Consider the following 26,079-nt stretch of genomic DNA (forward strand, 5'->3'; position numbering starts at 1 on the left):
TGCGCGTGCTGACCCTGGATTTTGTAACATGCGCACGGCAGCGCGCAGTTATAAAATTGGGTGTAGATTTGTGCGCGCCGGGTAGCACACACAAGTGTATCCCGTGCCCGTAGGATTAAAAATCTGCCCCAGTATGTTTACTTTGCGCAAGAAAGCCGTAACTTCACGGTGTAGCAACAAGCAACGAATCCAATGGATTATAAGCGTTTGAGCAGGTATCTTATAGCACTTTGGTAACAAACATGTTGTTACTGGAATAAATGATTATAGTGTTAACGCACAAGTGTTATACCCTTGCTTCATTTATGAGGGTTCTCCGTTTGACATATAATTATTGGCATGTTTTGCATGTGGTTTTATATTTCTTGATATACACTTATACCGCATGGTAACCAGTTCCATTATTGCATTTTGAAGGAGGAGGCAGCATTGTCAACACATGAAGGCCTGAAGAAGGAGACAGTGTTGCATTGGCTTGCACAGGCTGGAAGATAGAGGAGGCAGTTGTGGCTGAACAGGTGGGAGGGATGAGGCTAGGCCTGGAGGCAGGAAGAGGGAGATTGCCGAGGCTGGGCCTGTGAAGGGGAGAGAAAGAGAGAAAAGCAAGAGTGAGTGTGTGGGTGTGAGACTGAGTATATCTAAGAGAGAGAGAGAGAAAGAGAAGAGAAAAATGCATTGGGGAGAAACTGGATGCATCTATCCTCCCCTCCTTTCATCCATGCCAATCTCAGGATGACCAGAAATTAAAAGTTTCCAAATACAACCATTTCGATCCAACCTATAATTTACTTGTAAGTTCAGACAATGTCATCTATAGCTCATTCTGCACTAACCTGACGAAGAGACATTAGCTCTCAATAGCTAGCCACAAATGCATTTAATCAAGTGAAAAGGTTATCACTTACAACTTGTTTACTGACTTTCATGCCTATGTATCCATATGGACTAACATGACTACCACACTACTAGTGTAGAAATGCAAGAAATTCTAAGTTCAACAGTGTGTGAAAAAGGAAAAATAAACTTTGTGTTTGCTAGTGTTGTACTGCTACCAAGTGGTCACTTTGATGTATTTCTGGCAAATGTTTGGAAGGCAGCATGAAATGATGCCGCTACATTCATTGACAATCACCTTCATGAATTATTTTTTTTTTTAGCAAACCTCTATCAACAGTAAGGATCTCAAATGTTTAGTTCTGCAAAGTTATTTTGTTTTTAATATAAAAATCCCAGGCATTCTACTTCAACTGCTGGATAATCCCCACACAACTATTTTCCAAGCAAATGATTAAACTACAGTGCAATGGAGTCTGTCTGAAGACTTTTTCTACTGAAAAAAATCTCAGGTTTGCTTTACAAAAGTCTCTGTCAATCATTAGCTACTATTGCATAATTATTCCTTCAGGGCAAGGACTTGTGCTTTCTATGCTTGTTTCTCCTTTCTTTGTTTTGTTCCCTTGCAAAGCTCAATTTCTTTCTGACTTTTTTCATGATTAGTTCTGTACACATTGATGGTGCTTTATTCATAAAAAAAAACAAAAAAAAACCTCTATAGTAGTCAACCACTACTGTATGGCAGCAAAGCACCATCCTATCATCTGACCGGAAAGCATCATTTGGAAATTTGTCACCGGGGAGGTTCCTGCCCCATTTGGACCCTTGCTATAGGATAAGATTGGTGGTGGGGGGGAGGGAAGATGTCTGTGGTCCATGCTGCTGACGGGCAAACGCATCCGGGCATGGGCTGGCTGAAACGGGAACACTCGGCTTAGAAACAAGAACACGCTTGACTTGGAAACGGGAACATACAGGGAGTTCAATGGCCCTTCCTCAAGAAACCTTCAGCCTTTTTATTAAGGATGGGAGGCAAATTAGTCTATGGGTGTGTACATGGATAATTTTCAGTTCATTTTGTTTCGGGGCTTGTGGTTGATATTTTTGTTTTCTCTTTGTGCATGCAATTTGTAAATTGTGTGTGTAAAATGCACATAGCATGTGCACAATTAATTTCGCACATACTAGGGTAGATTTTCAAAGGGTTACGCGCGTAACCCCCGAAAACCTACCCCTGCGCGCGCGCCGAGCTTATTTTGCATAGGCTCAGCAGTGCGCGCAAGCCCCGGGACGCGCGTATGTCCCGGGGCTTCGAAAAAGGGGCGGTCTGGGAGCGTTCCCAAGTCCTCCGGCACAGCAGCAGGCCGGCGCAGGCATAACTCCATCAAATAAGGTGGGGGGAGGGGGGGATCCATAAAAAGTTCTCTCCAAGGCCGCTCCGATTTCGGAGCGGCCTTGGAGGGAACGGGGAAAGCCATCGGGGCTCCCCTTGGGCTCGGTGTGCACCACCTTGCGCATGCCGACCCTGGATTTTATAACATGAGCGCGGCAGCGTGCGCATGTTTTAAAATCGGGTGTACATTTGTGCGTGCTGGGTAGCGCGCACAAATGTACCCCGCGCGCGTAAAATTTAAAATCGGCCCCACTGTTTGCATTTTACATGCACAATTTGTAAATTGCTCACACGAAACAGAAAATGAAATGAAACAAAAACCAAAACAAATGTCATTGGTATTATTTAATTTCATTTTGATGTGACACAAAATGAAAGTCTGTTTTGTTGTGTTTTTCATGTCATTTTAAAATAAACGCACATCCCTCAATTAGTGTGAGCAAATTTCTGTTCAAACAATTACTCTTATCCAGATATACTTAGGGGCAATTTTAGTTTGCATCTTTAAAAAAAAATTGTTTGGCTTTAACCATTTTATTATTGTCTTTAGTGCTGTATTAAATGCAGACATTTTTAAAAGCCATTGAAAGGCTGGACTTCATTTTTTTTTTTTTTTTTTACCTCTATGAAATTACAAATTGACCTCAGGTTGACCTTGACGTTAATCAGATAAAGGCCTGAATTAACTGAGAACAGCTAATCTCAGCGGAAAATAAAGTCCAGAGGTACAGCATGAGGAGGAGCCTACAGCCTAGGCAGAATGTGTAACTAGCCATGCTACATCGTTTCCCTCGCTGCAGTGTTTTTGTTGGTTTCTTCAAGGTAACAGCATGATTTCATTAAGAGCTTTCCCGTTTGTATGCCAGAGAATCATTTACTGGTTTTGTATTCATTTTCACAAACATTTTTCTATACAGCAGCACAAGGGTGCTGTTCAAGTCAGCAAAGATACCATTAGTTTCACTGATGCCTGAAATTTGAGCCTTTGCATGTATAAGCATCAAGAAGTTTAAGATTTTAAATTAGTATATAGGATAAATATGGTTATAAAAGCAGGGGATATGACAGCAGATAAGAACCAGAACGCCCATCTAGTCTACCCTATTTAATTCCTCCATTGCCATAGCCCCCCCAGTTGATTTCTGTCTGCCTTTTCAGTCCCTTCTAACAAGGGATCTTTCGTGTTTATCCCAGGATCTCTTTGATCCTGTTTGTTTTTGCCTCCATCATTTCTACTAGGAGACTGTTCCATGCTTGCATCCACCACCCTTTCTATGAAGAAATATTTATTACTATTCCACCCCCTTTGAACCTCACATTATGACCTCGTGTTCTAGAATTTCTTTTCCTCTGAAAAAGATTTGCTTCTTGTGCATTATTTATACCAACAGGATGACTAGTGACATGGTAAATATGGAAAGTACTGATCCATTCCTCGGTGATACCAGATTAGCTGATGATTAACAGCGCTAAGTTAAAATACAGGAACTTCTCTGTCTACCCTTTTTTTCTATGATAGTAGATAAAGGCTGACTTGGAGAGATGGAAGATCGCAGGGCTTTCGTTTTCATCCAAACTAATGTTTTCAGTGACCTCACACTCCTGGGAAACAACCCCATTCAAATCACTGACTCGCATATCATTCTGATCTGGGATACAATAGTATAAACTGGGCATGACTTGAGCTTTTCCAGCCTGTGGGATCGAACAGTGATCCTCCAAGGTCTGGAGACAAACGCAGTCTAACTCCGGCCTTTCTTAAAACACTATCTTTATTTGCAGCTTTAACATATACACATTAATAGACTGCTTTTATCCTTACAACAGTATACTCCAATTACCCACAGTTTAGTACCACTTCCCTCAGTACAGCTTAGTTTTGGACAGCAATATTTTACAGGAGTTACCTTCCTCCTGGAGACCTGGACCTGCTCTGACTATCCCCAGCTGGGTCGCAGCTCTTAAAAACATAAGAACATGCCATACTGGGTCAGACCAAGGGTCCATCAAGCCCAGCATCCTGTTTCCAACACTGGCGTCTCCAGAACGGCTATGGTGCTGCCTTCCACCGTTGTTCCTCCCAGGACCTACAAGGGTGCGCGCACGCGCAACCCACGTCTTTGTACTACCCTTGGCGCAAACCTCAAAGGCGTTCCCTCATGCTGACATCATGCCATCCAGGTATATTAACCTCATCAATTTGCTAGCTCTCCGAGTTAGCAAGGACTCAAATCCGTTACTGTCTACGCTACTCTGCCGCTTCCGTGCTGCCCACAGGAAGCCCTTCCTCTCTGCCCTTCGGGATATTACTAACTTGAGTACCCGCTCCTCGGGGGCCCTCTGTTTTCTTTCAAGTGCCTTACAGGGAACAGGTACTCGCTCGAGGGCCTGCTCTCCCTGCCTCGGTGCCTGTACCTCCAAATATACCTGGTGGAATCACTAACCTACAGCGAACATCCAGTGAGTACCTTAATCATCAGTCTATCTCTTCCACCACAGTCACTCCATGGGGAATACTTGCTGCGGAACATCCTACGCCATTCAGGAGAGAAGTGCTCCCTCTGCCGAGGTCCCTGAGACTGCAACCACCAACTGCCTCACTACTGCCATCGCTGGTGGCTTTCTACAAAGCTGTTTAATAAAAGAACTTGCTTCTGTGTGTGTATCTGAGTCTAGCCTAGTGCTGTGGTTCCTCACGGGGCTCCTCCCCGTGGGCGTGGTCATCCCCACAGCACCCAAGGATCCACCAAACATACATAACCACAACATTACTGTTGCTAGTAATAGCAGTGGCTATTTTCTAAGTTAACTTAATTAATAGCAGGTAATCGACTTCTTCTCCAAGAACTTATCCAATCCTTTTTTTAAACACAGCTATACTAACTGCACTAACCATATCCTCTGGCAACAAATTCCAGAGTTTAATTGTGCGTTCAGTGAAAAAGAACTTTCTCCTATTAGTTTTAAATGTGCCACATGCTAACTTCATGGAGTGCCCCCTAGTCTTTCTATTATCTGAAAGCGTAAATAACCAATTTACATCTATCCATTCTAGACCTCTCATGATTTTAAACACCTCTATCATATCCCCCCTCAGCCGCCTCTTCTCCAAGCTGAAAAGTCCTAACCGCTTTAGTCTTTCCTCATAGGGGAGCTATTCCATTCCCCTTATCATTTTGGTCGCCCTTCTTTGTACCTTCTCCATCGCAGCTAAATCTTTTTTGAGATGTGGTAACTAGAATTGTACACAGTATTCAAGATGCAGTCTCACAATGGAGCGATAGAGGCATTATGGCATTTTCCGTTTTATTCACCATTCCCTTTCTAATAATTCCCAACATTCTGTTTGCTTTTTTTGACTGCCGCAGCACACTGAACTGACGATTTCAATGTGTTATCCACTATGACGCCTAGATATCTTTCTTGGGTGGTAGCACCTAATATGGAACCTATAGCATGGGTTATTTTTCCCTATATGCATCACCTTGCACTTATCCACATTAAATTTCATCTGCCATTTTGATGCCCAATTTTCCAGTCTCAGAAGGTCTTCCTGCAATTTATCACAATCTGCTTGTGATTTAACTACTCTGAACAATTTTGTATCATCTGCAAATTTGATTACCTCACTCGTCGTATTTCTTTCCAGATCATTTATAAATATATTGAAAAGTAAGGGTCCCAATACAGATCCCTGAGGCATTCCACCACCCACTCCCTTCCACTGAGAAAATTGTCCATTTAATCCTACTCTCTGATTCCTGTCTTTTAGCCAGTTTGTACTCCTCGAAAGGACATCGCAACCTATCCCATAACTTTTTACTTTTCCTAGAAGCCTCTCATGAGGAACTTTGTCAAATGCCTTCTGAAAATCCAAGTACACTACATCTACCGGTTCACCTTTATCCACATGTTTATTAACTCCTTCAAAAAAGTGAAGCAGATTTGTGAGGCAAGACTTGCCTTGGGTAAAGCCATGCTGACGTTGTTCCATTAAACCATGTCTTTCTATATGTTCTGTGATTCTGATGTTTAGAACACTTTCCACTATTTTTCCTGGCACTGAAGTCAGGCTAACCGGTCTGTAGTTTCCCGGATTGCCCCTGGAGCCCTTTTTAAATATTGGGGTTACATTAGCTATCCTCCAGTCTTCAGGTACAATGGATGATTTTAATGATAGTTTACAAATTTTTACTAATAGGTCTGAAATTTCATTTTTTAGTTACTTCAGAACTCTGGGGTGTATACCATCCAGTCCAGGTGATTTACTATTCTTCAGTTTGTCAGTCAGGCCTACCACATCTTCTAGGTTCACCGTGATTTGGTTCAGTCCATCTGAATCATTACCCATGAAAACCTTCTCCAGTATGGGTACCTCCCCAACATCCTTTTCAGTAAATACCTCCCCTGCTGGGCCTCTCCTACAGAGCTCTCTCTCACAAGGGGAATTAAAGGGGACCAGGCACCTAGCACTGGTTTAAGGGAGAACATAGGGACACTGCCTCACATATCCCCCCCCCCCCCTTCAGTTTAGACCCATCATCCTGAGTGTATTCACTCCCCCTGGATCCCATCCAGGGGAATGACTCACATTCCCAGCCCCTCTTATCTGGCCACTACCAGTTAGGCTTGGGGTTAGGGTTCTAGGATTCTGCTCACTGCTTCCTCCCAGGGTAACCCTAGACCGCCCCTACCACCACCCAATGTACTGCCTGTGCCCCGAGTCTTTTATCCAAGTCTCTTGCTGCTCCGGGTTCAAATTTCAGCCCAGCAGAACTTCTTGGACTAACTGTGGTGCCTCCATTGGTGATTCCTCTGGTATCCCCTCAACACTCTCTGGCCAGTTGCTTGTTCCGGTAGCTGGATCCTCTGCAGTCTCACTTGCTAGGGTCTCCACAGCACTGCTTTCTGGCTTTACATGGTTCCTTCCTCTGGGTTTTCCTCTGAAGCCTTACTCACTGGGGCCTCCTCAGCACCACCCTCTGGGCTCTCCATGGCATCTCACTTGCCTTTTTAAGCCCTCTCTCTCTGAGCTTCTTATGGGAGTTGTCTCCAGACTCCCGTAGTGTTTGGGCACCCTATAGAATCTTCATCAGGACCTCCTATAGTGCTAACTTCCAACTTCTCAATACTGCCCCCTCCTGGGCAGCCTGTATTGCCCTCCCCACGGCTCTCTGTGAACCTTCTCTCAGGGTTCTTCACCACCCCCTTCTCTGGGCTTCTCATGGGAGCTGTTTCTAGATTCCCGGTAGTGTATGGGCACTCTACAGGATCTTGCGCAGGACCACCTGTATCACCAATCAAAAACTGTTGCCACAACTCAGTCAGCTTGCCAGACTCCTCTGCCAGCCACTGATCCTGTTCCTCCATGAGCTGTTGGTATTCCTTGTCTAGTCAGTTTAGGTATTCACTCCTTTGTCTGGACTGGACTCTTGGGAGTGGGTTCCCTCACTATTACCCTGGCTGGCCTTTCCAGCTGCCAAATCTCAAGTTTCAGCTCATCACTCTGCCCCAGCTCTTGGGGCTGGGGAACTCCCACTACACAGAAATACATACCATTCTTTCCTTCCAACCCTCTGGCTGTTTTGCTTCACTGGTTGCTGCAGTACCCTGACTGCTCCACTCCAGGTTTTCCTGTGGCTGCACACCTCAATTGCAGAGTAGTTTGCTTGCTTGAAAAGGGCCATACCCTGCTCAACACAGCCTTGCTGCACCAGTGTTCCTTCCTCTTTTCTTTTTCAAGGCAAAAAACGTTTTTAAAAAAAATCCTGCATAACCAGCATTAACTAAATCACTTTTAAATACCTATCTACCTCCCAGCAGAGCTTCTCTTTTTAGCCAGTTCAAACCTTCCATTTTCTGGCTAACCCTGAAAACAGGCCCACTCACAGTTTCCTATCTGAAACTTTTTACTTCAATGCAGCTTCTGGGCCACACCCTTTCACAAGTCACCATGCTCTGTGCACCCTTGCACTCTGTACTTTGTTTAGAATCACAGGTCATCTTCACAACTTTCTTTGGAGGCTGGGTTTTTCTCTGTACTAGGTTTAGAGAAAAAATCCTGTGCATGACACCATATGTGAGACAGAGCAGTGTTCCCCCAGGCCTGGAGGCATAAATGCAGTCCGACTCCAGCCTTTCTTAAAACACTTATCTTTATTTGCAGCTTTACCATATACACATTAGTAGACTGCCTTTACCCTCAGAACAGTATACTCCAATAACTCACAGTTTAATACAGCTTCCCTCAGTACTCACACAGATTCAGTACAGCTGTTTGGACAGCAATATTCTACAGGAACTACCTTCCTCCTGGAGATCTGGACCTGGTCTGACTATCACATCCTGGGTCCCAGCTCTTATTCCTCCCCTGCTGAGCCCCACCCACAGAGCTCTCTCTCACAAGGGGAATGAATTAAAGGGGACCAGGCACTGCCTCACACAGCCATATGTGATAAAATACTCACTTCCATTAGATTTCATGGGTCTAAGGTTTTGTGCCATGCCAAGGTATGCTGGCAATGGAGCCGAGGCAGACTGCAGGAAAATAACCCAGGGTTTTTTTTCAAAACTGGCCCATGGGGTATCAGCACATGCAACAACACACCAAATTGACTCTGAAACCTGGAAGAATAAAGCCCAAATATCTCCAAAATAAATTTCACATTTTTCATAAATAACTAAGAAATAGAACATACTCTAGACCAACAGTGAGTAAACAAAGCTGTAGACCCCAATTCCATCCATGCAAATCGGTTGGGGCTACCCCACAAGTCTGCTTAGCAGAATAACTCACCTTAGTCACACATGTAGAACAGACAGGCTCTCACCAAATACAAAATGAAGAGATAATAAAGTATAAATAGAAACATGCAGACAAAAACTGAACTTGAAACTACAAGTCAGACTTTATATGGAATGGGAAAACAAATATCATTCCTCACTAAATATCAAACAATAACATCAAGAAATATAAAGTATCAATCATAATAGTAAACCCGAACTCATAAAAAGAATAAATATTTCAAAACAGCTGATGAAAAGAACACCCAGTGATTACAAACATATAACATTGTTTTTTTAATTTCCCAAACATTGATCAAATATTTCAAAATAGCAGACACAGCAGACACCACCCAATAATTAACATTAAAGCTAAAATAAATCCCCTGTTCTCCATTTCTGGGAACTTTAGATTCCAGGCACCCTAAAATTGTCATGGATTAGTAAGGGATGGGAGATATGCACAACTTTCTTCTCTCAAACACACATGTTCATTCTCACACAAACTGCCTTATATTCTCTCTCACACACATGCTCATTAGATCACATGCTCTCTCTCACAGACATGCTCACTGTGTCACACTCATGCCCACTGGCTCAATTGCTCTCTTCTATACATGCTCACTGACTCATTCTTGCTCACTGGCTCAATTGCTCTCTTTTATGCTCACACACAGGCCCACTGGCTTAAATATTCCTCTTACTCAAACATGTGCTCATTGGCTCACTCGTTCTCTCTCGCTCACACACATGCTTTGGTAACCACAACAAGCCCGACTGTATTATGCAGTGCAACAATAGAAAAACAGAAACATAATCACTCCTCACAAAACATCAAGCAATAAAATCAAGAGATATAAGACATCATTCATAATATTAAAACCATGAAAAGAATGAATATATCAAAACAGCCGACAAGTATAGGGAGCCCAATATTCAAAGCGCGTTTAGCGCTACTTAGTCATATAAATAGGACTTATGTGGTTAAGCAGCGGCCGCTGAATATGGGTTTACATTTAGTGGGCAAAAGCACAAAGGGGGTGCGGAGTAGAGTACATTTAGCGGACCAGCAATAGGTGGAGCAACTTAGCTGCATAACTTATTTAACTAAGTAGCAATATTTTATCTAAGCCACATAAGTTTACCAGCTACGTTAGAGGTTATAAATGATACGGCTAAGTACAAATATATATGTGTATATTCAGCAACATAACTGTGCTATTGATTATACCATGTTATTTAGCTGGCCAAGTTAAATGTCCAACTTTCAATATTAGGCCCCTAATGATTTAAAAAGTCACATAAATTTGTTATAAAATATTTCAAAACAGCACACAAATGAAATAGCACCCCAAAATTTAAAATAATAAAAATGTAAATAATTTTAAAAAATTCCAGCTCTCCATCCCATTAATTAAATAAATACCTGGCATCTTTTGATTTCCCAGAGATTGATTTGGATTTGGGTGAAGGGGGCCACACAATCTTTATTCTCACTTTCTCTCCTCACACACAGTCACCCTCATATTCAGGCTCTCACCCACACATGCAGACTCTCTCTCTTTCTCATGGACACATGCAAGCTCTCTCTCATGGACACATATTCAGGCTCTCTCTCTTTCATATACACATATAGACGCTCTCTATTTCATACACACTTGCAGGCTCACTCTCATGCACACATTCAGGCTCTCTTTCATACACACTTGCAAGCTCACTCTCATGCACACATTCAGGCTCTCTCTCTTTCATATATACATGCAGGTGCTCTCTCTTTCATACACATATGCAGGCTCACTCTCATGCACACATTCAGGCTCTCTTTCATACACACTTGCAAGCTCACTCTCATGCACACATTCAGGCTCTCTCTCTTTCATATATACATGCAGGTGCTCTCTCTTTCATACACACTTGCAGGCTCACTCATGCACACATTCAGGCTCTCTCTCTTTAATATATACATGCAGGTGCTCTCTCTTTCATACACACTTGCAGGCTCACTCTCATGCACACATTCAGGCTCTCTCTCTTTCATATATACATGCAGGTCCTCTCTCTTTCATATACACTTGCAGGCTCACTCATGCACAAATTCAGGCTCTCTTTCATACACACTTGCAAGCTTACTCTCATGCACACATTCAGGCTCTCTCTCTTTCATATATACATGCAGGTGCTCTCTCTTTCATATATACATGCAGGTGCTCTCTCTTTCATACACACTTGCAGGCTTACTCTCATGCACATATACATGCAGGTGCTCTCTCTTTCATACACACTTGCAAGCTCACTCTCATGCACACATTCAGGCTCTCTCTCTTTCATACACACTTGCAAGCTCACTCTCATGCACACATTCAGGCTCTCTCTCTTTCATACACACTTGCAAGCTCACTCTCATGCACACATTCAGGCTCTCTCTCTTTCATATATACATGCAGGTGCTCTCTCTTTCATACACATATGCAGGCTCACTCTCATGCACACATTCAGACTCTCTTTCATACACACTTGCAAGCTCACTCATGCACACATTCAGGCTCTCTCTCTTTCATATATACATGCAGGTGCTCTCTCTTTCATACACACTTGCAGGCTCACTCATGCACACATTCAGGCTCTCTCTCTTTCATATATACATGCAGGTGCTCTCTCTTTCATACACACTTGCAGGCTCACTCTCATGCACACATTCAGGCTCTCTCTCTTTCATATATACATGCAGGTGCTCTCTCTTTCATACACATATGCAGGCGCTGTCTGTCATAGACACAAACACACCTCTCAGGCATCCTCCTGTCTTCTGGGCCTTGGCCGAGCCCACGCTGCTTATTTACTCCCGGAGGGGGAAGTGGGATGAAGCAGCCCTGCAACTGCCAGATGTGTCCTTCTGCCGAGCCTGTAGGCCTTTCTTCAGGCCGTGTCGGGTTGGGCTCCATTGTGGCCCTGCCTAGACCTCCCCTCAGGCTGCATTGGGTTCTGCTGCAATCCCTCAGCAGGAGCTGAGATAACCATGTGACCAGTGTAACCAGCCCACCGAGGGATGCCCGCTTCCCTGATAGGCCAATCCACCCCTGGGTTGGAGTGTAGACCAAGTGCTGGCCATTAAGAAAAATGTCAAGTTCTTGCTTCACTCTTACATTGTAGAGGTGAGATATACTTGAAACCTTTTTAGAACTGCTTGCCTGCAAATGCCATCAGCTAAAATAGCCTTTCCATGAGGGTAATTTTCAAAGCCATTTCTGCAGATAAAATAGTGCTTTGCCAAGGAAAATGGCCTTCAACACTTCCCACTTGATATGTGAGTAAAACCATATGGATAGGTCCTATATGCACCTCCTGGTACCTGCAATGTGAAGAGGTGGAATTGAAATGGGGTTTGGAATTCCATGCCTACTTTAGCACCCATTCTGCCCTGGGATCTAGGGATGCAGGTTCTCAGGCTAGCCAGGCATTGCTGGTCAGGGGAAGCCCTGACCCCCCCCCCCCCCTCAACCCCTTTCCCATCACCATCTGCTGAACAGCCGTTAGATCCTGAACCTGGCTCAGTGGCTGGAGCACCTGCGCCAGACCATGAGCCAGAGTTTCAGGAGGCATTCGGCCAGGGCAGGCAGATGATGGGGCAGGAGCTGAGAGGGGTCCACGCTGACCTCAGGAGTCTGGTTGCGGAGGTGGGAAGACTTGCCAAGACTTGAGTGCCTCACAGATTTTGAGCTTATCGGCATGTGGCCACCGCCAAAGCAAACAGACTCCTAGGCCTTCCTAGGTCCTTTTTTTTTTTTTTATAATGTATATAGTTTGATCCCTAGTTTGTACCACCCTTGTCACATATTTTTTTAAATGTTAAACATTATTTGCAACTTTGTACAAGAGGTCAATAATCAAAAGCCAATTAGACGGATAACTCACAAGTTATCCGTCTAAATGGCAAATGTGGCATATCCAGGGGCTGAGATATCCAGCTATCCTAGCCGAATATCTGATATTTGGCTAGGTTAGCTGGATAATTTGAAAAGATATCCAGGTAAGTAGCACTGTCAGTATTGAAAAAACAAACAAACACCACAAAATAAATCCAAGGGCCTGCAGCTCCCAATCGTATCTCAAAAATAGAATGTCTGGCCCAGCGCTCCTTAAAGCTCAAACATTACCAGACTGTCCCTCCCCCGCACCCTTTCCCTGTTTTCATTTAAAAATTAGCAAATGCAACCCCCTCCCAGACTTTGAAACCCTCCTGCAGTCTCAAACAAATAGTTTGTCCCCACTCCAGACCACCCCATTCTCTCCCTCCACCCCCGGTGGCAAAAAAATACATCCCTGCTAGAAGCGAGAGTCTCGCTCAGCTGCTCTTGGCCGCTCCAACCCTGCATCTGATAAGAACATAAGAACATGCCATACTGGGTCAGACCAAGGGTTCATCAAGCCCAGCATCCTGTTTCCAACAGTGGCCAATCCATCCCATAAGAACCTGGGAAGTACCCAACATTAAATAGATCCCATGCTACTAATGCTAGCAATAACAGTGGTATTCCCTAAGCCAACTTGATTAATAGCAGTTTAAGGACTTCTCCTCCAGGAACTTACCCAAACCCTCTCAAACCCAGCTACACCAACTGCTCCAATCACATCCTCCGGCAACAAACTCCAGAGCCCAAGATGGATAGGCAGCGCTGGAAGCGTAAACTATGCTCATATATATGGGCCTTTTAACACTAGCAACTCTTAAAATTTACCCCACTCTTTAGTTTTCCTTAGTAATTAACATGCCCATACTATTTAGCCAATACACTGAGTTTCCATGTACAATTATGACCATGCTATCAGAGACATTTTATTGCATCACTCATTAAGTAACACTTTTAACATGCACATTACATTTTTTTGTCAGCCCACACTAAACGTTTTTTTAACATAAGTTTTAATGTATATATCACAAAGTGTTACTTGCCTTTACTTACTGTTTATGGAAGGACACTGTTCCAAAAAAATGGAATATTGTAAAAGAAAAACAAAAAAAACCAAAACTGGTTAATTAATTTTTTTAATCATATTTTAGTTTTTGAAGGTCTGCTGTTAAATTTGAATAAATCCTGTGACTCTACCAGTTTCATTCATTTCTCATTTGCAGAATGCCTGAAGCATCTTTTTATGGTTTTTTTTATCATCCTCTAAATTTACAGTCAGGATAAAGATGCACCGAGTTGACGTACTACCAACCAATGCAAATAAACTAATAAAGTAACAGTGGCAGAAATTATTAGGCTTTGTTTTTTTTTATTTCCTAGTAATTATAATTCATTTTAAAACGTTAAAGTGGTCAACACTGCAATTCTCAGATGTTTTGGTGAACAGAAACGTTTTAGTTGGGTCCGGAATGATTGCCCAGTCCTGAGAGTTCCAACCAGCAAATGGTAGTAGGACATGCAGAGAGCTTTATCCTTTGTTCCCTGCTTTTACTGGGGGATTAGGTCCCTCAGTACAGGAGAGTCTCCCCCAGGCTCTTGCTCGTTTAAGACATCTGAATGTTAACTCTTTGCACTTTGTGTGGCATTCAAGGTTTCTTGGATTTTGGTTTCATTTATATAAATAAAAGCTACTCACCGTAACATCTGGAAGAGCTACACATTTCAGGGTTTTGTCATCTGACGTGATGTCTTGTAAACTTGTCATTTGAAATTAAATACCGTGACCAGATTGATTAGAGCAACTGTATGGGGAAAGGGAGAAGGGCTGGAGAAGCCTGTCAGCTCATTAAGAAAATATATAAGGGCTCACTTTTAATTACTCGCTTAGCAACAGATTATTTCTTATTACCTGCCAAACGGCATGAGCTTTTATTTTAACTCGGAGGTCAGCCTAAATCAAAAGAAATCAGATGAGTTCGAGGCTTGTCGTTTATTCGTATCCGACCCTTTGCTAAGAAAATCAGTTCAACAAAAATAGTAAGACCTTGTTCAATAAAGAGACCATTATTAAAAGGTAAAAAAGCTACATTTATTTACTTGGAGTTTTTGTTTTTGTTTTTTTTTGTAGACAGCCTCAAGCAATGTTCCAGAGGAAAGACCTCGATATTGTTTTCCTTATGAATTTCTTTTTTTTTTTTTAAAGGACAGCGTTAGAAACATGAGCATGTTCGCAGGTCTCGGAATACCACCAGGAATAAGGGTTTCCTGATTTTATGCATTAAGGATTAACAGCATTAAGTGCTACACCCTGACCTGTTTCCATTACGCTGCTGCCCAGGGGCAAACCTTACAAAAAGGAAGGATACAATGTGGCTGGTTTCTTTTAAATAAAAAAATGTAAGCAGCACAAGTCCTTGCTCGAAGTTCATTTAATGGCTCCGCTAAGGCGGGGCTGGTGTCCTCTCCCTCGAGTTTCACCGTTCTAAGGCTCTGGTGGCAGAGCAAGAGGAACTCGGGAAGGGATGAGAAATGGGGGGAAAGCAGCCAGGGGACTTCCAAATGAAGGCTCCCGGTGCCCTTTCTCAGTGGAGCTGCAAGCCCTAAAGGCGCGGAAGCTGCCGGATGGAAAAGGGACAAGCTCCACCTTCTGTCCCGGCTCTGGTTTCTGTGTAATTCTCCTAACGTTTAAAAGCACTGGAAGTTCATGCCACCCTGGTAATGCAATAAATGATGACAGATAAGGATGAGCTGCTCCGTCCAGCCCCCTCCAGTCTAGATCCTCCTCGCTGGTTTTCTTACCACTTCAGGTTAGATGATAAGAAATCCGCCAGCTTAAAGCAACACTGGCCCCACCTGACCTACCCCAACTCCCAGCACTGTTTCTACCACTGCCCCCCGTTATCTGTGCCAAGCATGTCCAAAATCCATTACAGTACTGGCCCCCACCACCTCCGTTGGTAGCTTATTTTAGGCATCTCCATCTCTTCCTTTTTTACAAAACCCAGCCCATCTTCCATGTCTTATTTATTTATTTTATCCATTCTTACATCCCGCTGTATCCAATGAAATTGTTCACTGCAGGTTGCACAACATTTTTATTTATTTATTTACTTACTTAACAACTCTTATATACCGCTCTCTCCATGAATTAATTGATCGTCGCAGATCACAGTCAACATACACAAAAAAAAAACCAAACATTTAAACATCCAAAAATAAAACATCACATAATCAGTTAACATATTCCTCATTAAAATAAAAGGCCTTAACCTGCTTTGTAAACAGTTTTATCTCATCAATTAATCCTATATCTCTAGGCAATGCGTTCCATGCAGGTATCTTTAACAAATTTGTCTCTATGCCAGCTAGATTGCAACAATTGGTAAATTCACAATAATATATAACAAGTCACAATGATTTATTATATCATAGCAAATAAAAACAATAAATCAAACAAAAAAGCAAAACAAGATCAGAAGGCTCAAATTAAAATATCATGGAAAGACTTGGTTTAAAAAGAAAGCACAGTTTTCCACATTTTTCTAAAAATCAGATAATGAGCTTCATCCCATAACTCACATGGTAAAAAGTTCCATAAAATAGGTCCCAGCATTTAGAAGGCCCTAGAATGCATCTCCTGCAATTTATACAGTACATTAAGCAAATTCTGTCCAGATGAATGTAAGGGACGTGAACCAATGTAAGATGTCAAATATACTAGCTAGATAATTGGGGATCTTCACTGTGAATGATTTTATGAAAAAGTGTGAAAATTTTAAATTGAATTCACTGATAAATAGGCAGCCAATGCAAATCCTTTAGTCTCAGAGTCATTCTGTCATTAATGCATGAGCCAGTGATAAGTCTGGTTGCTCCGCGCAAGAAGACACTTGATAACATTTTTGGCAGACCTAAATAAAATTCCAATAATCAAGAGAGCTAACTAAGCACTGACACTTGGGCAACAGTTTTAAAATCTGAATGGGATACAAATTACATAATACTTTAATCATCTAACCAAATTTTATAAAAGGCTGCTTTATCCATTGCTTTAATTTGTGGCTTTAAAGAAAATCTTGAACCAAGACAGACTCCTAAATCTCAAACATCAGTTTAGATAAGCAAATTGAGAGTACTGACTGCTAAATAGATCTGTTTCTCCAGGAGATCATCCCGATTGGAGGACAACAGTTTTGGGCATTGCACATTAGCCTATTTGAGGACATCCAGTGATTTAAAGCTTAGAGGCAATTATTAAGCCTGCTTGCCTGATTCCAACTGTGCCTGTGGAGAGAGTGTGTGTGTGGGGGGGGGGGGGGGCTTCCAAGCTACCAGAAAGATCTACGATAGTCAGTGGGCTGTCCATTTGGGTCTGGAAGTGAGCCTTAGTTCCAGCCAGACTCCTGGTCCCACCCCCTGCCATGATTCACCAAATCCCACCCACCCATCTCATCGTGAAGGGCTTGAAGAGAGTTTAAACTGCCACATAGAAAGTGCCTGCCTGATTCTGTCTAAGGAGCATGGGGGGCCTCTCAAGTCACCAGTATGACCTGCAATGGTCAGCAGAGTCATCCATTTGAGGCCAGAAATGTATCTGGTGAGTATCCAAAAGCATGCATTCTCCATGGCAGCTCCTAAATAGTGGAACTTGGCTCCTTTAGAGATCAGTTTGGAGTTGAATTAGATGGCCGTTAGAAAATAGATTAAAAAAAACCTGGTTATTTTTGGGTAGATAGTGGTTGGGCAGAGAATAGGGCTTGATGATATGAGGCTGGAGGCCTTGGTTTAGATGAGTGGTAAGATCTGTGGTTGGTTAGGGTATTTTTTATTAGTGTTAGTAAATGGCTGTTGAGAGGGGGTTAGAAATATTGGTGGGATGAGGTTGGTTAGGGTATTTTTTATTAGTGTTAGTAAATGGCTGTTGAGAGGGGGTTAGAAATATTGGTGGGATGAGGTTTTTTAGTGTGAGTAACTGGATAGTGGGAGGGAGGTTAAAAATATTTCTTATTAATATTCCTTTCTGAATTTTATTTTACTGAAGTTTTTATTTAATGTATGTTTGATTATATCATTGTACACTGCTATAGGCTTAGGCAGGTCTTGTAGTTGGCATGGATGGTCTATAAGTAATAAGTGAAATGAAAGTCTAGTCAGGGGACTGCTACCATCAGGTAGAAAAAGGGAATGGTATAAATATGTTAACAGATGCCCAAAGATGACAACGTTTTTCCAAGGGGTTGTAAATATATATATATTAAATAAAGCTTTACCCTGGGAGGGGGACACCGAATTTCAGCAAATTCCAGGTAGAGAACATTTACCTCCCATTCTCACCTGTTGCATTCTTTTTTTTTTTTTTAAACTATTTATTGAATTTCATATATACAAACCATCAAGAAACTCGTCTGCAGAATAGACAAAAAAAAAGAGAATAGAACAAAAATAGAGGGGGAAAAAAATAAAAATACAAGAAAAAAATCTGACAATACTCATCAGTGTCCAATATCTATAACTTTGTGGTTCTCGCTGATTCTGAGTGACCTTATTATAAATAAAAGAATCTAATTGAGAAGGGTCAGAATTAACATTTTGGTATCGGATACAAAATTCACATGTAAGTTTAAGCAGGAATGTACCACCTATTTTCAACGTCTTTTGTTTCTTTTCAAGAAAAATCTTCCTCCTAAGTTGGGTGTCTTTAACCATATCAGGGTAAGGAAAAGGTAGCTAATAAGGTAGCTCACTCCAGGTTTACCGCGAGACAACCCTCTAAACAACCCGGTGTGGTCCAAATCAGCAGAAACATGAGAAGCTACAGTTGTAGATGCAACCTTAGAAGCACAATAAAGACAGTAAGCTCTAAAAGGGTAATTTTCAAAGAAGTTATGCGCGGAAATGTAATATACTATCGTAGCAATTTTCAAAAGCCATCGGGGCGGATTGCAGGAAAATATCAGTCCAGGGGATTTCTTTCAAAACCGGCCCACAAGTTATTTGTCTGACTCCCTTGTGTATTTTCCCAGCAGCATGTGCTTCAACGGTTCCCAAAAGCACACCAAACTGACCCTTCATAGGTATATCATGTGACCTGGAGCCTGGAAGAACTGAGTCAAAATGTTTTTTCTAAATAACTAAGTAGTAGAACACACCCTAGACCAGAGGTGAGAAAATGGAGCTGCGTGCCCTCTTCCATCCATGCAATCGGTTACCATCTGCCCGCAAGTCTGGTTACATTTCTCATAATTATATCTTGGATTCCTGGTCTGGTATTAAAGTCTTTGGCCAACCAATCAGCTCTTGAACCAGTTGCCAAGTAATATGACAACCAAACTGTCAGCCAGTGTCAGACACATACATAGTCTCTCAGACACAAAGAAGCTCACACAGACAATCTTGCTCACAGTGAGCGGAGCTTATCCTGCTCACGGCAAAGATAAACAAAGGTTTGTCAGGTCGCAAGCAGCGCGCTGCTTGTGGCCCTGAGAAGCACACAGTCAGCAGCGCAAACGAGGTAGGAGTCGGAGCCGAGACCGGCAGGGGCAGCGCAACCGGGGAGCAGGTGGCACAGTGCGGGACAGACGCAAGGCAGAAGTCGCCTAGGATACCTACTTCCCTTGCACCGGCCCTGCGGGTATGTCAAAGAAAATGTGTGTATGGGTTTCTTTCTGTGTCAGGGAGAAAGAAACTCACACATACTCTCTCTCTCTGACACACACATTCTGTCACTGTACTGCTGCTATTCTTATTCTCACAAGGTGAGTACCCCCACTCACATGCTCCCCACATGATTATCTAAAATGTTTTTGCTTGTTGCCAGCCCTTCCCCAGCCTGCAGGTGCACTCACCCTCTCCCTTTCCCATTCCCATTCCACCCTCACTCCAGGAGACTCACTGTTTCCACAATCAGTTGACTCTTTCAGAAGGAAAGCTCAGCCTACAGAAGGCACTTCCTCTTGGCTCACCCCATCACCTTTTGTGACTGTAGCTTGCCTCCACTTCTCCATACCCCCCACCACCATTCCAGTGCATTCCCATTGACTGAGTGCTACAGAGTCTGCTGCTTTTATAGTTCCCCAAGCTCTGCACTGCCTACCTACTCTATTACAGCAGGCCCTAGAACACCAATACACCTGATATTAGAATAACAGAACAAGGCAAGCTGTTATAGATCCCTACAAAGAAATTACACACTAACAGAATACCTCACCTCAGTCACACATGCGGAGCACACAGCCCCTCACCAAATACAGAACAGACAAAGTTTAACTAGAAACAAAAGTTTAACTAGAAACAAAAACTGAATTGGAAACCATAACAAGATAGACTCTGTATGCATTGCAATGATGGAAAAACAGAAACATCACCATTCCAGGTTCTTATGGCCTGGATTGGCCACTGTTGGAAACAGGATGCTGGGCTTGATGGACCCTTGGTCTGACCCAGTATGGCATGTTCTTATGTTCTTATCAAACAATAAAATCAAGATATATTAACCATCAATTATAATAGTAACACTAAACTCATAAAAAGAATAAATATTTAAAAGTAGCTGATGAATAAAACATCAAATGATTAAAAATATATAACATTGTTTTTTTGTTTTAAATTTCCAATCAATAAAATATTTCAAAATAGCAAATGCATCAAATAACACCCAATAATTAAAACTAAGGCTAAAAAAAATCCCTTGCTCTTCATACCTGGGAACTTTAAATTCCAGTTACCCGCAGGTTGTCATGGATTAGTCAGGGATAGGAGGTATGCACAAATTTTCTCCTCTCTCTTATATATACACACTTTCTTTTTTTTTTTTTTTTTATTTATAATTTTCAGCATATGCTCATTATCACACAAACTCCCTTACATTTTCTATCACACACATGCTGACTGGCTCACAGTCTCTGTTATGCACACTGCCCGCGGGTCCCCCTGCAAGCAGACTCCACTCACCTCGCTTCTGCTGCTGCCCGACGCGGCCGGACACCGCCGAGGTCAGGCCTCCTCACGCGGCCAGAGCCGCGGACTTTGCCTTCTGTTGCGGCCCGGAGGCCGCCCTGGTGCTCTATCTTCACCACAGCTGGGGCCGTGGACTTCTTTTTCTCCTACGCGGCACGGAGCCGCCGCCGCCGTCCCCGTGATCTTCGCGGACGGAGGTCACAAGCCCCGGCTTGGATTGGCGGCTGGAGCCGCCCCTGGGGCCTCCTGCAGCGGCTGGTGCCGCTGCCGTCTTCAGGGCCTGCCTTCAGGCCCAGCCCTGCTCCTGCGTTGAGGACGTCGGTGCAGGACCACTGTCCACAGTCCTGCACAGCCAGCTTCCTGCTTCCTCTAGGCGCGTGTCTGCGTCTCTCTTCTATATTTAAAGGGCCCACGGCCGGATATGCCCTGGGCCCCACCTTTGTGACTATTTCCTGCTTAGCCCTATAAAAGGGCTGTTCCTGCATTTCCTTGTTGCCTTGCATCGGAGTGACTTCAGACTGGAGGCTCCTGCCTGCCAGAGCTTCATCAGGTCTTCTGTCTTCTTCGTGGAGCTCCTCGTCTCGTCTTGTCGTCTCGTCATGCCATGTCTTCATTGCCTGAGGTCCCCGTCCAGGTGTCCTGGTGTCTCATCTCCTGATGTCTCGCTTCCTGGTGTTCTACCCTTCCTTAGTGTTCCTTCTTGCTCTGGAGCCTTCTGTTCTGCCGGCCGTGGATCTCTGGGTGACGCAGCTTCGTCATGGGAGATGTCGGCAGTGGACTGGTGTCCTGTGCTCCTGAGCCGTCTTGTCCTGCCAGCCTTTGTGGTGCTTCAGGTGACATCTGGCTTCGTCATCGAAGTTCTGCCTAACCCTCGTCTGTGATGCCGTTGCATCAACCTTGGTGTCATGTCTTCGTGTCAAGGCCTCCGTCTGCCCTCATCCTCAGGCTGGCCTGCTGCTTCATGCCGAACCAAGCGGCAGGTCCGAAAGGGCTCGGAACGGTCGGAGGACCATTCTCCTACCAACATCATCATGTTGTTGGCGCTGGGAGCTTGCAGACCCGGCAGAGGGTAAGACCGTGTCTCTGCCATCCTTGGACATGTCGTCAACCCTCGGTTTGGTCCTGGATCCGTCTGGGGTTGGGCTGAGACCCAAGGGCACACTAAAACACCCCTTTCTCAAGAGAATGCAAGGCCTTTCGAGGCCGCCCTTCTCAACAGAATGCAAGGCCTTTCGAGGCCACCCTACACAACAGTCTCTGGCTCACACACATGATCACTGGTTTAAACAGTCCTCTTGCTCACACAAATGCTCATTGGCGTGCTCGTTATCGTTCACTCATATACATGTTAACTGGCTCACTCAGTCTTGCTTACACACTTCTTCTGGAAAACATAGTAAGCAATGAAGTCAAGAGATACATTATTCATAATATCAAAACCATACTAAAAAACAAAGGAATAAATATGTCAAGCAGGCAACAGCCATCGAACATCCAGTAATTAAAATATGTTTTTTGTAATATTTCCCAAACATCAAATATTTCAAACAACAGACATGAAATAACACCCCAAAATCTAAATTAATAAGATTAAAAATGTACAGCTCTCCATACTTGGGATCTTTTGATTTCCTGTCACCCATAGATTGTTGTGTATTGGGGGAGGTGTCCTCACAATCTTTACCTCTCTCTCCCTCCCCAGCACACACATATACTGTCACACACACAGGCTCTCTCTCTCACTCACATATATGCTGTCACATGCACAGGCTCTTTTACTCTCTCTCACACACACACAGACACATACAAGCACTCTCACTCTCATACATATGCCATCACAGGCTCTGTCGCATTTTCATACATGTGCAGGCTCTCTTGCACACATACACACACATATGCAGGCTCTCTCTCATAGACACACCTAGGCTTTCTCTCTCTCATATACACACTTACACATTTATAGTTTTCAGGCAGCACTGCTCTTCAATGCTGGAAGGGAGGTGGAAGAAGGCCACTGCTACCCGCGGGTCCTACAAGGTGGGGGGAAGGGGAGGGCCTCGGCTGCTGCCGCGCAGACCTCTCTTCAGGCCATGGCAGGATGGGCTCTGCCTCACGACTCCGCAGGTTTCTCTTTGGGACAGGAAAAACCAGGTGAACCGAGCGACCGCCCCACTGGGGGATGCCCGATTACCCATTAGGCCAATCCACCCCTGAAAGCCATCTACTCGAGTAAAGTGCACTTATATGAGTAAATTCTATGGACAATTCAATGGCATATACTGTAGCAATTTTCAAAAGCCCACTTTGCTTGAGTAAAACCCAGTTTTGCTAGAGTAAATGCTTTTTAAAATGAGACCATAAGTATTACAGGATCTCTTCCTTCGATACTCTTAAATCATCAAGATAATCCTTCCTTAATAATTTCACTGGAGACAACAGTGGACACTGAAAAAAACTTAAGAAACCTCAAATTACATTTCCTTAAAGAATTTCCAATTTACGAGCACATTGCACCCATGCTCTACGAGTTATATTGGTTTCCAATTCAGTGGTGTATATAATGCAAGATTTTGGTTTTGGTGCATCATTTGCTTCAACTTAATTCTTTTCCATGGGCAAACACTCTTCTTAAAAACCTACATTCCTTCTAGAAATTTGTGTTCACAGAATAGAGGCTTGCTGGAGGTACCCTCTCACAAACTGGCTGGGCTCCAAGAGTCGACTCTAGAGAGAGAACTTTCTCTATCACTGCGCCAGATCTTTAGAACTTGTTACCCATGAAGTTGTGGCTAGAGACAGATACAAAAAAAATTAAATCTGAATTGAAGACCTATTTGTTGAATTTAGCTTATACATGATCATTCTTGCTTTGTGTTTATACCCTCTCAACTGGTGTGCAATGTGTTGCTTTATGAATGTATTTTATCAGTATGTTTTTATTGTATTTTATTGGTATGTTGATACGATTATGTATGTTTTTATTGTAAATCGCCAAGGGCCATTGTGCATCTGGCAAGTCATAAATTTTAATAAACTGTAAAACCTATGGAATTAATTTTAATAACATTTTCACAACATTCTTGTAACTCAGAACATTTATCAGACACTTCTTTAATTAACTTATCCTGATCCTTGTACAACTGAGCATGCTCATCCACCTTCTGTATCAGACCATCAACAGTACCCATCATCAAATCAATTTTAGAAGAAAGAGATCTCTTTGAATCTGCAACTACTAACCAAAGAGTTGCAATTGCAGGTTTTTTAAGGGCTGATTGATGTTTACCTGCTGATGTAAGTCCCACATTGGACACTGAAGGCGCCCAATCTTGCCTGATATTGCCAAACACCTCAACAGCACTATCAGGCACAGTCTCCAAAATGGCAGAAGAAATAGCTTGTGGAGATAAAGGATTCTCAGGGGAAAGAGAGACTGAAGTCTCTAAAGGAGCAAAAGCAGTAGCTACAAGCCTAGAACTATCCTGGGAATTCCAAGTGGAGAAAAAGGTTTCCAGCATAGGTTGAGAGGTTGACATGGGTGCAGGCGGCACAGGTGAGAATACCCAAAATGAACCCTTGTGTTTCTTTCCCATCAAGATGCTGGAAGGAAATTAGCAAAGAAACAAACCTGCACTAAAGGGCATGTCCCTTTGGCACACGGCTTCAATGCACCGACGGCATCACACCACAGAAGCAGGTCTTTTTTAGTGCCAGGGCACCAGTTGATGGCACGATGCTAGGGCGTCTAGCAGAGGGACACTCATTGCTCCAATGGTAACTCCACGCTCCCCAATATGTGCCACAGGAGCAGGTCTTTTGTGGGGCTGGGTCACCAATTGAGAAAGAAATGTCAGGGTGTCTGGCAGAAAGACACTCACGCCTCTGATTGTAAGGCTGCTCTCTCCAATATGTGCCACAGAAGCAGGTCTTTGGTAGGGCTGGGTCACTAGTTGATGAAGCGATGTCAGAGCGTCTAGCAGAGAGACGCTCTCGGCTCCAACGGTTACTCCTCTCGTCCCTATATGTGCCACAGGAGCAGGTTTTTTGAAGGGTCAGATCACCAGTTGATGACGCGATATCAGGGCATCTAGCAGAGGGACGTTTACAGCTCCAATAGTAATTCTGCTCTCCCGAATATGCACCGCAGAGGCAGGGCTTTTGTACGGCTGGGTCATCAGTTGAGGATGCGATGTCAGAGCGTCTAGCAGAGGGAAACTCACGGCTCCAGTGATAACTCTGCTCTTCCAAATATGTGCCGCAAAAGCAGATCTTTTGTAGGGCTGGATCACCAGTTGACGACGCAATGTCAGGGCATCTATCAGAGGGACACTCACAGCTCCAATGGTAACTCTTCTCTCCCCCACTTGTTGCATTCTGTTGGATATAAAAGAAGAAAACCAGGCTAATACAGTGGCTCTGCTCCCAATTAATCAGAGCCATGCAATTAAAATCTTGTGAACTTGATACCCTACCACTAAGTTCTGCAACTATCCACATAGCCACCAACATTTGTCATCCTGTTGTCCAGAAACATCGAACCTCCCCATGTTCACTGATGTTTGGGTTTTAACCATGGTCACTCTGTGCTGGTAACCCCAGCATTTTTGGAAGCCCTATGCAGCTATACTACTGCGGTTAGGGTTAACCTGGTCTCACACTAACTGCTGCACTGTACTCTGCCAATTCTATAAATAAATCACTGGGCTGCAGGGCCAAGGGATAAAGCATTAACAGCTGGAGAGCAGACTCATGAGTGGAGAATTTAAAAAACAAAAAGTCATAGCTATTAGGCAAGATACACCCCATTCATTCAAACAGTATAAAAACATAAGAAATGAATGTATTACCACAAGAGAGAAAGCAAACTTACAAACGGGACCAAAAGAGTAAGAAACAGAACCAAGGAACAGGAGAACTGATATTTTTAGAACTCCCATTGGTAGTGTGTTTTTAATAGGCGTGAATGGTAATAACTGCATTTATTTATCCACCAGACTAATTTCTGAAAAAGTTTTTATTGCACTATTGACAGTTTGTTGGTGTTAGATTTAATTATTTATTAGTAATATTCCAGACCATACTTGCCAAGCAGGGATGTGCAGGGAATTTTTTTTTTGTTAGTTTTATTTGTTTTCAGATAATGTTTTTTCTTCCTTTTTTTCATTTCATGGGCTTTTCTTCCTTTTTTTCATTTTTATTCATAGT

At 43.2% G+C, this 26,079-nt stretch overlaps 1 long non-coding RNA gene across 1 annotated transcript in view; it reads right to left on the bottom strand.

Annotated features, from left to right (window-relative positions):
- LOC115089685 overlaps nucleotides 1-26,079 on the bottom strand; it is a 69,126-nt gene that overhangs the window by 36,190 nt on the left and 6,857 nt on the right. Inside the window, exon 2 of the long non-coding RNA XR_003856202.1 lies at nucleotides 24,161-25,248. This is a non-coding gene — a long non-coding RNA (uncharacterized LOC115089685). The remainder of the gene's footprint in view (nucleotides 1-24,160; nucleotides 25,249-26,079) is intronic.

The sequence above is a fragment of the Rhinatrema bivittatum genome, chromosome 4 (assembly GCF_901001135.1).
Source record: "Rhinatrema bivittatum chromosome 4, aRhiBiv1.1, whole genome shotgun sequence".
Lineage (NCBI taxonomy): Eukaryota > Metazoa > Chordata > Amphibia > Gymnophiona > Rhinatrematidae > Rhinatrema > Rhinatrema bivittatum.